We start from the raw sequence: 12,289 nt of genomic DNA on the forward strand, positions 1-12,289 counted from the left end.
AAAAAAGATGTTCCCTAAAGCGCTCTGCTAGGAGGTGCCCAGTCTCCCCAGTGTAGAGGAGACCGCATCGGGAGCAACGGATACAATAAATGATATTAGTGGATGTGCAGGTAAAACTTTGGATGTGGAAGGCTCCTTTAGGGTCTTAGATAGAGGTGAGGGAGGAGGTGTGGGCGCAGGTTTTGCAATTCCTGCGGGGGCAAGGGAAGGTGCCAGGATGGGAGGGTGGGTTGTAGGGGGGTGTGGACCTGACCAGGTAGTTACGGAGGGAACGGTCTTTGCGGAAGGTGGAAAGGGGTGGCGAGGGAAATATATTCCTGGTGGTGGGGTTTGCACATTCTACCCGTGTCTGTGTGGGCTTTGTCCATATTCAGATTAGGTGGTTTAGTCATGGGAAATGCAGGGTTATAAGAATAGGCTGGGTGTGAGGATGGCACAATCGCTTAGTAGTTAGCACTGCTGCCTCACAGTGCCAGGGACCCAGGTTCAATTCCACCCTCAGGCAACTGTCTATGTGGAGTTTACACATTCTCCCCGTGTCTGCATGGGTTTCCTCCAGGTGTTCTGGTTTTCTCCCACAGTCCAAAGATGTGCATGTGCTAAATTGCCCCATAGTGTACAGGGATTTGCAGGTTAGTTGGATTAGCTATGGGAAATCAGGTTAACAGAGATCGGCTGGGGTCTGGGTGAGATGCTCTGCCGGGGGTCGGTGTGGAGTGAATGGCCTGCTTCTGTGCTGTAGGGATTCTATGATTCTGGTCTCCAGTGCACCACCTGATCCGTTAATAGCCATACTTTCACCAGCTATGGCCTTGGAGTCAAAGTTTTGTCCTGTCGTGAACTACCTCATTTGTTTATTTCATTGCCCACCCTTTCTAAGTTGGCACCCCAAAAACTCTACCATGATCTGCACCAGCTCAAACACCACCTCTCATTCCCACTTTACAGCTCCCATTTCCCATCCTCAGACTTATACCCTGTCTCAGAGTGTACCTGTACGACCATCAGATGTAGGAGTAGTAGTACGCCATTCGGCCCATCAACTTTCCTCTGTCATTCAATGAGATCATGGTTGATCTGATAATCTTTGACTCTACTTTCCTGCCTTTAACTGGTAACCCTTTATTCCCTTTAGTATTTAAATATCTGTCTGTCTCAGCCTTGAATGTACTTAATGAGCCAGCCTCAACAGTAATAACGTATTACACAGATTCATTACATTCTGAGATAAATGGTTCCTCCTCATCTCCGTCTTGAATATGCAACCCCTTATCTTGAGATGATACTCTCTGATCCTAGACTCTCTCACAAGGGAAAACAACCTCTACATACCTAGCCTGCCAGGTCCCCTGAGAATCCTGTATGTTTCAATGAGGTCCCTCTCATCTATATTCCAATGAGTGCAGACCCAACCTATTCAACCACTCTGCATAAGAGAGGCCCTCCATACCTGGTCTCAACTCGGGAACCTTCTCTGGAAGCCTCTGATGCTCATATGTCTGCCTTTAGATAAGGGCCCAAAAATGTTCACGAGATATGGTGTATAGTTTTAGCGAAACTTCCCAACTTCTATACTCCATTCTGTTTGAATTGGAGGCCAACATTCTATTTGCCTTCCCTATTACCCACTGAACTTGGATGCTGGCATTTTGTAATTTATGCATGGGGACTCCCAAACATCTCTCTGCTACAGCTTTCTGCAGGCTTTCTACATTAAAATAATATTCATCTCCTTTATTTTTCTTGGCAAAGTGCTTCCCCTCAGATTTTCCCATGTTGTATTCCATCTGCCAACTTTTTTCCTTCACCTGTCCATATCTCTCTGTAAACTTCGAGTCATTGTCAGCACTTGCCTTTGCATCTATTTTTGTGTCATCTGCAAACCTGGCGATAGCACACATCAACCGATTTCTGAAAATCCAAATACATGACACCCACTACTTCCCCTTTATCTATCCTGCCTGTTACCTCTTAAAAGAATTCAGGCTGTACCCAGTGCCCAATCATGGCACTGCCTTGGTTACTCCCGAATATGAATATGATACATGCAGTTGGCTCACTCTCCTCTTTCCTGTATCTTTCTCAGCACCACATCTGTGACATGTTTGCTTCAATTAACTGCCAGTAACTTTGCTCATTACTGACCTTTGAATCTATTTTAATTATTTTGCTTTGATTAATTTTTCCAGCAAAGTTTTAAATTAAACATGAAATATATTAACAATCACCATGTGCTGGTGAAAGCTAATTATTCAAGAAGATCTCCACGCTACACATTACCAGCTTCACTTTGGGAACTCTATAATGAACGGGATGGAGAATAAACCTGCTGTTTTCACAAACAATTGTATGCCACAGTAAACGGGTCAAACTCAAATATCCAGCTGGACATAAAACGTCAGCTGACTGCTGTATAAGGCTCATGTAGTGTGGCAATAGATATTTGGGGTGGTGCAGAATAGGGTCAGAATGGTGCAGAGTGGGATGGGGTGTCAGGGATGGGGTGACAAAGGTAGTTCAGAATGGGGTCGGGGCGTTTGGGATGGTGCAGAGTGGGATGGGGTGTCTGAGATGGTTCAGGATGGGGTCAGAGTGTTTGGGGTGGTGCAGAGTGGAGTATCGGCTGTGATAGTTTTTGGAGCCTGCTTCATCACCTTGTCCCACACTTGGAGTGTCTCAAGCTATCTATGCAACTGATCTCTGTGTCCCTGTATTTCTCTCTTTTTCTCTCTTTTTGAATTTGGTCATAATAAAATTTCTAATTGAGGTGCTGTGGTTTGTGAAGAGGTATACATTTGTCAGAGCTCATCCAAGTTGCCCTTGAGAAGGTGATCGTGAGCTACCTTCTTGAACTGCTGCAGTCCATCTGTTTTATGTCGACCCTCAATGCCCTTAGGGAGGGAATTCTGGGATTTTGACCGAGCGACACTGAAGCAACAGCGATATATGTCCAAGTCAGGATAATAGTGGTTTGGAGGGGAAACTGTAGGTGGTGGTGTTCCCAATTACCCAGAATAAAGCAGCCTATTGACTGGCTCCCTTCCACATTCACTCTCTTCCTCACTGACACATAGTGGCAGCAGTGTGTATCATCCACACCATCTTCTCAAGGGGCAATCAGGGATAGATAATAAATGCCCAGCAAACATCCTCATCCATGAATAAATAAATTTAAACAGTAGACTTGCAGGTCCTTTCTGTATCTTGGCCGACCACCCCATCTCTCCTCTCATGCCTGCACCCACACTTCCTGGACCTGACAGACAGTCCGCAGGATCTGCCTTGCCCCAAGGAAAAGGCTTCCTCTGCTGCTCCCACCTTTTTAAATTTCTTCTTTCTCCTCCAATCACAAGTGGCTCCTCTGCTGTATGACTGCACATTGTGAACCTGTCAGCAGTTGGCATGGGAAAGAACCAGCCCCTGATTGGACAAGCTGTTCCTCCAAGATTCAATCAACAGTTCTCCCATTGATGAGTCCCATGTTTGAATTTCCCTGGAGCTTGTTCACCCACAGGCCCATGAATGGTCAGTTCCAGTGCACCCAGCAATGTGTGCTACTATCTGTTAGTGATTTTTTTTATTTCAAAAATATACCTTATTCACAAAAAAATCTTTAAGTACACACATAGTCACAAATGCAATTGGGATCTGTACAGTAGCATATCAAGGAAACAGACTTTGAAGTTTGACTCTATCCAAACAAACCAAAGACATCTTTTATGCATACAAAACTATATTTATGTGTATTTGAGGCATGAGGCGATTCCGATAACTGAACAGACTCCATGTCTGTCAGTGGTGTTGGGAATGAATGTTGAAGCTGTCATATTGGCCTTGGATGATGTCAAGCTTTTTGAAGATGCACATATCCAGGAGGACATGCTTCTGTGTGTGAGAGCTGGTTATTTGGTGGGGTGCAGTAATTGATTGTTGCATTATCAAGTGTTATTACAAGGGCACGCCTTCTGATTTCCCAAAAGGGAACACAATCGAGAGTAGTGAACCCACAACTGTATCCCATGCTCCTCTTGGGCAGGACTGGTTCCCTGCTGCACCAATTCTAAGGCCAGGTTCTGCAGTGTTGTTAGGAACTGTCAGTTGTTGCGACTGACAGACTCTTTCTGTTCAGAGGAGATTAATTCCCTTTTCCTCTCTTGTTCTCGTGGCTTCGGACTAGCTGATTGCACATTCAGCCCAAATCCACGCTAGAATTAAAAGGTCAGATAATATTCAGCTCAGATCTAAACAGGACAATTCGAAAATTTTAATTTGATTAGGGTTTTGCACAAATCTGGAAACATAAGGCTGTTATCAGTAACAGATGACAATTGGATTGTACCAAAAATCCAGCTAGTTCACCAGTGTTCTTTAAAGAAGGAGACCTGTCATTATGGAAGAGAAAGTGAGGACTGCAGATGCTGGAGATCAGAGCTGAAAATGTGTTGCTGGAAAAGCGCAGCAGGTCAGGCAGCATCCAAGGAGCAGGAGAATCGACCTTTCTTCAGGAATGAAGAAGGGCTCATGCCCGAAACGTCGATTCTCCTGCTCCTTGGATGCTGCCTGACCTGCTGTGCTTTTCCAGCAACACATTTTCAGACCTGTCATTATGCCCTGGTCTGGCCTATATGAGTCCTATCTCTTTACTGACCCGGAAATATAGAATTTAAAATAATTCCTCAACTCACTGTTAAATATGACTGACTTGTCCTGGTAGGGCAAACAGGTTTTCTGGATCTGTAGCCTTACAGGAAAAAGGCCTAATGTCAGGAATCCAGGCACGCCAGTAGTCTCACTGTTAAAACAGCACATCTGCTTGTGAGACTCTAGCAGGATGGGAGCATTAAGAAAGGTGAAGGCTTTAAACAAGTCAAATATCTGTTTGTCAGAACAACAACCAGAATTTGCATTCATATAGCACCTGGAATGTAATAAATTGTCCAAAGACATTCTCAGAAGTATTATTAAACAAAATTTGAGAACTGAACTACACAAGAACATCAAACTGAAAGCTAGGTCAAAGTTTGTTTTAAACCTCATCTCAAAAGATAAGAGGATTGGAAAGAGAGAGAGAGGTTTCATAAGGGAAATTCAGAGCTTCATAACAGCAACAATGGTGTTGCAGCAATCCCAGATGAGGCCTTAAACTGATACTGTATTTGGCCCTTGGATAAATATTTAAAAATTGATTTGGTTTATTATTGTCACACGTACCAAGATACAGTGAGAAGTATTTTTTCTCATGCTAACCAAATCATAACTTAGATGAGTACATTAGGGTATTAGAACAGAATTCAGAATATAGTGTACAGAGAAGGAACAGAGAAAGATCAATGAGGGGTCGATTCGTAAGTCTGATAACACTTGGAAAGAATCTGCAGTTAACTCTGTGAGATGTGCTTTCAAACCTTTGTATATTCTGCCCGAGGGGAAAGGATGGAAGAGAGTATAACCGGGGTGGGAGGGTCATTGATTATGTTGGCTGCTTTCCCAAGGCACCAGGAAGTGTAGATGGAGTCAATGGAAGGACAACTGGTTTCATGATGTGTCCCTGAGGCTTTGTCTCAATATTTATCCCTTAACATCACAAAACCTGATTATCTGATCATTATCACACTGATAGCTGTGGGAGTTTATTATGCACAAGATGGCTGTCAAATTTCCCACATTACAACAGTGAGTACAACTTAAAGTCATGGAGACAGACCCTTTGGCCCAAACTGGTCCATGCTGACCAAAATGTCCATCCCCATTTCCTTGCACTTGGTCCATATCCTTCTAAATGTTTCCTATCCATATATTTGTCAAAATGCATTTTAAATGTTATTAATGTACCCACCTCAATCACTGCCGCTGGCAGCTCATTCCATATGCATATAAAAAAGTTGCCCCTCAGGTTCCCTTTTATTCTTTTCCCTCTAACCGTAAACTGATGCCCTCTAGTCCTTGATTCCCCAATCCTGGGTAAAAGACAGTGTGTATTCACCCTATCCATGCCTCTCATGATCTTATACACTTCTATAATATCCCCCCTCAGTCTCCTACACTCTAAAGAAAACAGTCCTAGCTTGTCCAACCACTTCCTATAACTCAGGCCATTAAGTCCTGGCAACAGACTTAAAAATTTCTTCTATACTCTTTCTAGTTTAATAACATCCTTTCTAAAGCAAGGTGACCAAAACTGAACACAATACTCCAAGTGCAGCCTCTTCAACATCCTGCATAACTGCAACATAACTTCCCAGCTTGTATACTCAGTGCCCTGACTGATGAAGGACGGTGTGCCAAAAGCCTCCTTCACTGCCCTGTCTATCTGTGACTCCACTTCCAGAGAACTGTGCATCTGAACTCCAAGGTCCCTCTGTTCCACTACACTCCTTAAGGCCCCACCATTCACCATGAAACTCCTACCTTGATTTGACTTTCCAAAAAATCTCTACTTGTCATTTCTTGGTCCACTTCCCTCACTGATCAAGATCCTGCTGCAATTTCTGATAACCTTCCTCACATGATACCGCCTATTTTAGTGTCATCTGTAGACTTACTAATCACGCCTTGTACATTCTCATTGATATAGACAGCAAACATCAATGGGCCCAGTTCTGACACCTAAGGCATTCTATTAGTCACAGGCCTCCAGTCCGACAAGCATCCTTCCACTATTACCCTCTGCTTCCAACTTCAAGCCAATTGTGTATCCAATTTGCCAGCTCTCCTGGTTTCTATGCAATCTAATTTTTCAGGGCAGCTTACCATGTAGAACCTTATCAAAGGCCTTACCAAAGTCCATATAGACTATGTCTGTTGCCTTGCCCTTGTCAACCTTCCTGGTCACTTCATCAAAGAACCTCTAACAAATTTGTGAGGCATGTTCCTCCAAACACAAAGCCATGCTGACTATTGCTAATCAAACACTGTCTTTCCAAATGCATGTATATCTTATCTCTCAGAATTTTCTCAAGTAACTTACCCACCACGGATGTTAGGCTTACTGGTCTATAATTCCCAGGTTTGTCTTTGCAGCCCTTCTTGAAAAAGGGCACAGCATTCGCTACTATCCAGCTTCTGGGACCTCATTCATGGCTAGTGATTACGCAAAAATGTCAGCCAGGGTCGCTGAAAATTCTTCTCTAGTCCCTTGCACTGTTCTTGGATATATCTGGTCAGGACCAGAAGATTTATCTACCTTTATACATTCTAATACGTCCAACACTTCCTCTGTTGAGATATAAGCTGTACCCAAGATGTGACCACTAACTTTCCCAAGTTCCCAAGTCTTCAAGTCTTTCTCCACAGTAAGCACAGAAGAGAAATATTCACTGAGGATGGTGCCCATCTCCTGTGGTTCTACATATACAATTTGGTGTAAGGTGCTGTGAGATGTGTGATGGTGATGAAAGATGCTGTAATAGTGCAAATCCTTTCTTTTTTATAATATGTTCCAGTGAGGGGCGAGCTCAAATACATTCCTTGCAGAGAAAATTCCAGTTTCAGATTGTCACCCCATCCCACCATAACCATATGATCAAACTGACAGGGTGGTCAGTACCTACAGTTCCCTTTATGGTCAGTCCATATCCCAGATTCTTAATCTGACTTCTGGAGTTGCATTCCTGGCTTGTGCCAAGTGCTCTCAGTGTCCTGGCCAACATTTACCCCATGGCCATCATCCATAAACAAGTAATCCCAGTATTGTCACATTGCTATTGATTGGACATCAACATGTACAAAATGTTGTAATATGAAAAATGCAGGAACCAGTGACGAGACGTCTGAAATATATTCTTAGTTGTAAAGTGCTTTGGGATATCCTGAGGTTGTAGAAATGCAATGCTATTCTTTTCTTTTCCTTTCTCGTATCCTTTATTTCAAGGTGTTCGTTTATTTTTGCTGTTTTTTCCAAATCTTCTTGGGTTAACCTTAATGGACAGGATAGCAATTATAATGTAATAAGCACTCCTCCCCTTCTGAAAGGAGCTGTTCTAATTAACTGTGGCAAAAAGACCTCAGGGTTAAATCTTAAAGGGAACGGGATCAAAATAAAGCTCGGTTCTGGTTGTTAAACGGCTGCAGTGCCTCATCACCCCCATGGAAGTGGGGGGTCTCGAGTGTAACAGTGAACAGTATGCTCCATCCCCAGGGAGTCCCATGGAAGTGGGGGGTCTCGAGTGTAACAGTGAACAGTATGCTCCATCCCCAGGGAGTCCCATGGAAGTGGGAGGTCTCGAGTGTAACAGTGAACAGTATGCTCCATCCCAGGGAGTCCCATGCATGGACATAATGAAGGGAGGGAGAGAGATCGGCAAAAGCCCCTGCTGACCACTTGCTGCCTGGACCTGGTAAAATCCATCCTGTCCAGGCCCAGAGCTGTCATACCCAGAGAGCCTGCCTGTTCTTTTTCCCACTGGGTGGGAATGTCAGCTGAGTAGGATTGAAGTGAAGCCAAGGATCCCCTCCAAGTGAAAGAGAGGCCAATACCTCCCACACTGCTGGTGGTCTTGAAACACCAACCTGCCCATTCTCTGAATACGGGTCACTAACCTTACTGGGTTCCCTTCAGACAGGGAATTCCTGCTTTTCACTGTCCAGTCACTCACCTCGAGACACAGTCATTCATTAAAGGTCTAGCAACATCTATTTTTTAACAGATTCATTTCCATTCTCTGGTCTCCTGTTTTACTGGGTTAACCATTTCTATGCAACAGGAATCCCCATGGAAACAGTTCAGATGATGTGTATTGTCAATCAGGGACCCAGTTTCCAATCTTTGTGTCATCTGCAAATTTACTGATCAGACCAGCAGTGCCCTCTTCCAGATCATTTATGTATATTACAAACAACAGTGGCCCCAATACTGATCCCTGTGGAACACCACTGGTCACCTTTCTCCATTTCGAGAAACTCCCTTCAACTACTACTCTCTGTCTCCTGTTGCTTGACCAGTTCTTTATCCACCTAGCTAGAACACCCTGCACACCATGTGACTTCAATTTCTCCATTAGTTTACCATGGGGAACCTTATCAAACTTACTAAAGTCCATGTATATGACATCAACAGCCCTTCCTTCATCTATCAACTAGATCACTTCCTCAAAGAGCTCTATTAAGTTGGTAAGGCACAATCTCCCCTGCACAAAACCATGTTGCCTATCACTGATAAGCCCATTCTTTTCCAAATATCAGTGGATTATATCTCTCAGAACTTTCTCCAGCAACGTTCCCACCACTGACATCAGACTCACTAGTCTGTAGTTAACTGAAATATCCCTACTACTTTTCTTGTACAGGGGGACAACATTAGTAACCCTCCAGTCCTGCAGTCCTTCACCTGTGTTTAAGGATGCCACAAAGCTATCTGTCAGGGCCCAGCTATTTCCTCTCTTGCCTCCCTCAGCAACCTGGGATAGATCCCATCCGGTCCTGGGGATTTGTCCACCTTAATGTCCTTTAGCCTACCCAACACATCTTCCCTCCTTATGTCGATGTGATCCAGAGTAAACAAACATCTATCTCTAATCTCAACATTCATCACCTCCCATTCCTCAGTGAACACTGATGCAAAGTAATCATTGAGAATCTCACCCATTTTCTCAGGTTCAACACACAACCTTCCTTCCTTATCCTTTAGTGGACCAACCCTTTCTCTAGTTACCCTTTTGCTTCTTATATATGAATATAAGGCCTTGAGATTTTCCTTAATTCTGCTCACTAAAGTTATTTCATGACCCTTTTTAGCCCCTTTGATTCCTCGTTTAAGATTGGTCCTACTCTCCCGATATTCCTCCAGGGCCCGTTCTGTCCTTAGTTGCCTGTCCAGCCACTAGTCTGGAGAAATTCTTACAGCTGTTCCTTTGTTCTTTCATCTGGCTGTGGCTAGTTGACATGTTTTGTGTCAGTTCCTTCCCTAATCCTCGTTGTGTCTCAGTGCTGGCAGCTTCCAGATGTACTTCTGTATATCTCCCCAGGACCAATCTCACAAGGGCCATTCACCGACTACCTACAGTTGGCAAGAAGCCTGCCGTATGGGAAGTGCCTGTCAAATACTCAGGACTCCCAGGCAGAATGAGATGCAGTCTCCCAAGCAGCTGGAGGATGTCAGGAAATTATTCCCTTTTAGAATTAGTTTCGCAAATGAGGGTGAGCAGGCTGTTCAACTGTATGAGTCCTCATTACTGAGCACAATCCTATTGCAACCTCCCCTCTTCAACTTGCTTGCGACAGTTGGAGAAAAGAGATTGAGCTGGCGTTTATGCAGGCAAATAGGACAACAGAGGGGCTCATTTGTTTCTTGTGTGATAGTGGAAGAAGGCCCCATTCTGGTGTTACAAGATTCTTAAACAAGACTGTCTCATTCAGTCCCACCTCCTGGTTTACTCCTTGTTGTTCATTGTTATAGCATCTGTAGGTTGTGCTCAATCCTCATTGAGGCTGTGGGGAGCTATCCCTACAACCAGGTCATTTGTTCACTTCCTGTACTCAGTTAACCATGTGGTATGCAGTTGGAGCCCTGTATAGACAGGGGCCAGGTCAGGTTGGTGTATTCCCACCCCTGAAAGTTATTAGTCCATTGATCAGGTTCTTGCAACAAACCAACAGACTTATGGTCACTTTAGTGGTCCCCAAATACTATGATTTATTCAGGTCTGGGCATCAGGAGGGATAGCAGGAACAGAGAAAAGGAACGGGAAAAGTTCACCAACAAGGGGCCAAAGAAAAGCTTGAAAAATAAATAAACTTTTCCATTGCAACTTAAAAGATTGAGAGAGAAAGGAAGGACTACAGGAGGTTACAGAAATGGAGGAGATAAAATCTGAGACATATAGTGCACAGAAAATGACCCTTCAGCCCATCAAGTCTGCGCCAGTCAAAAACAAGCACTTAACGTGGCCCAAAGCGTTGTATGCCTTAGCATCGCTAATGTACATCAAAATGCTTCTTAAATGTTTATAAGGGTTTTTGCCTGTATCACCCTTACAGGCAATGACTTCCAGATTCCCATCACAATCGGAGTGAAACAATTTCTCCTCCCATCTCCTCGAAACCTTCCCTTAAATCTATGTCCTCAGTCATAATCCCTCACCAAGGGGAAAACTCACTTTCTGTCTATGGTCCTCATAATTGGAGACATCTCAATCATTTACCCCCTCAATCTCTTCTGCCCGATGGAAACCAACCCAAGTCTGTCCAATTTCTTTTCATAACCAAAACTGTCCACCTAGGCAACATCCTGTCAAATCTCCACTGCACCCTCTCCAGTGCTATCACATCTTTCCTATAACCTTCATAACCTCACTCTGACCTTAACCCAGATTCCAGAACTCTAGCTGTGGCCTAACCAATGCTTTATACGATTCCAGGAGGAAGTGAGGAAGACTGCAGATGCTGGAGATCAGAGTCGAGAGTGTGGTGCTGGAAAAGTACAGCAGGTCAGGCAGCATCAGAGGAGCAGGAGAATCGATGTTTCGGGCATAAGCCCATCATCAGAATTCCTTATGCCCAAAACATCGATTCTCCTGCTCCTCAGATGCTACCTGACCTGCTGTACTTTTCCAGCACCACACTCTCTACTTTATACAATGTCAACATAGCCTCATTGTTCTTAAACTTTATGCATCTGCTAATAAAGAAGACATACCATATGTCTTCTTTACCACATTATTCACTTGCCCTAATACCTTCAACAACTGATGTATGTGCAGGGTCCTACCATTCATCAAATATTCCCTTGCTGTATTTGTCCTGCCCAAGTGTATTATCTTATATTTATCCAGACTGAATTCCATTTGCCAATGATCAGCTTATAAAAGATGAGATATAGGGAGGGGCATAGGGAATGGTGAAGGTTACCCAAATAGACGGTTTGTCAAGGTTGAAGGAGATTACAGAGGTAGGGGCAGCTGGGGGAGGTTATAGAGATAGGGAGGGGTGTATGGGATGGTGGAGGTGACAGAGATAGGGAGGAGTTCAAGGGCTTGAGGAAGTTACCGAGGTAGGAAGGGGTATAGGGTACTGGAGGAGGTTGCAGAGATTGGGTGAGGTATAAGGTCTGGAGGAGATTACAGAAATTGGGAGGGGTATAGGGGGTTAGAGGAGATGACAGAGATAGAGAAGTGTGTAAGGGCTGGAGGAGGTTAAGAGATATAGAGGGGGGTGTAATTTGGAGATGTTTTCTGTCACTCAGTTAGTTTTGAAAGTTATGTAGAGATACCTCTCTCTAGAGTGTTGTTGGCTGGTTGAAGCTGACCTATAGGTCATCGAACAATATATTGAAATGTGAATGTCATTCACCTCA

The 12,289-nt window shown here is 44.0% G+C and overlaps 1 protein-coding gene across 2 annotated transcripts in view; it reads left to right on the forward strand.

The window, feature by feature from the left end:
- LOC122561945 (ras-related protein Rab-37-like) overlaps positions 1–12,289 on the forward strand; it is a 124,649-nt gene that overhangs the window by 19,718 nt on the left and 92,642 nt on the right. The gene's annotated exons all lie outside the window — the stretch shown is intronic.

This window comes from Chiloscyllium plagiosum, chromosome 24 (assembly GCF_004010195.1).
Source record: "Chiloscyllium plagiosum isolate BGI_BamShark_2017 chromosome 24, ASM401019v2, whole genome shotgun sequence".
Classification (NCBI taxonomy): Eukaryota; Metazoa; Chordata; class Chondrichthyes; order Orectolobiformes; family Hemiscylliidae; genus Chiloscyllium; species Chiloscyllium plagiosum.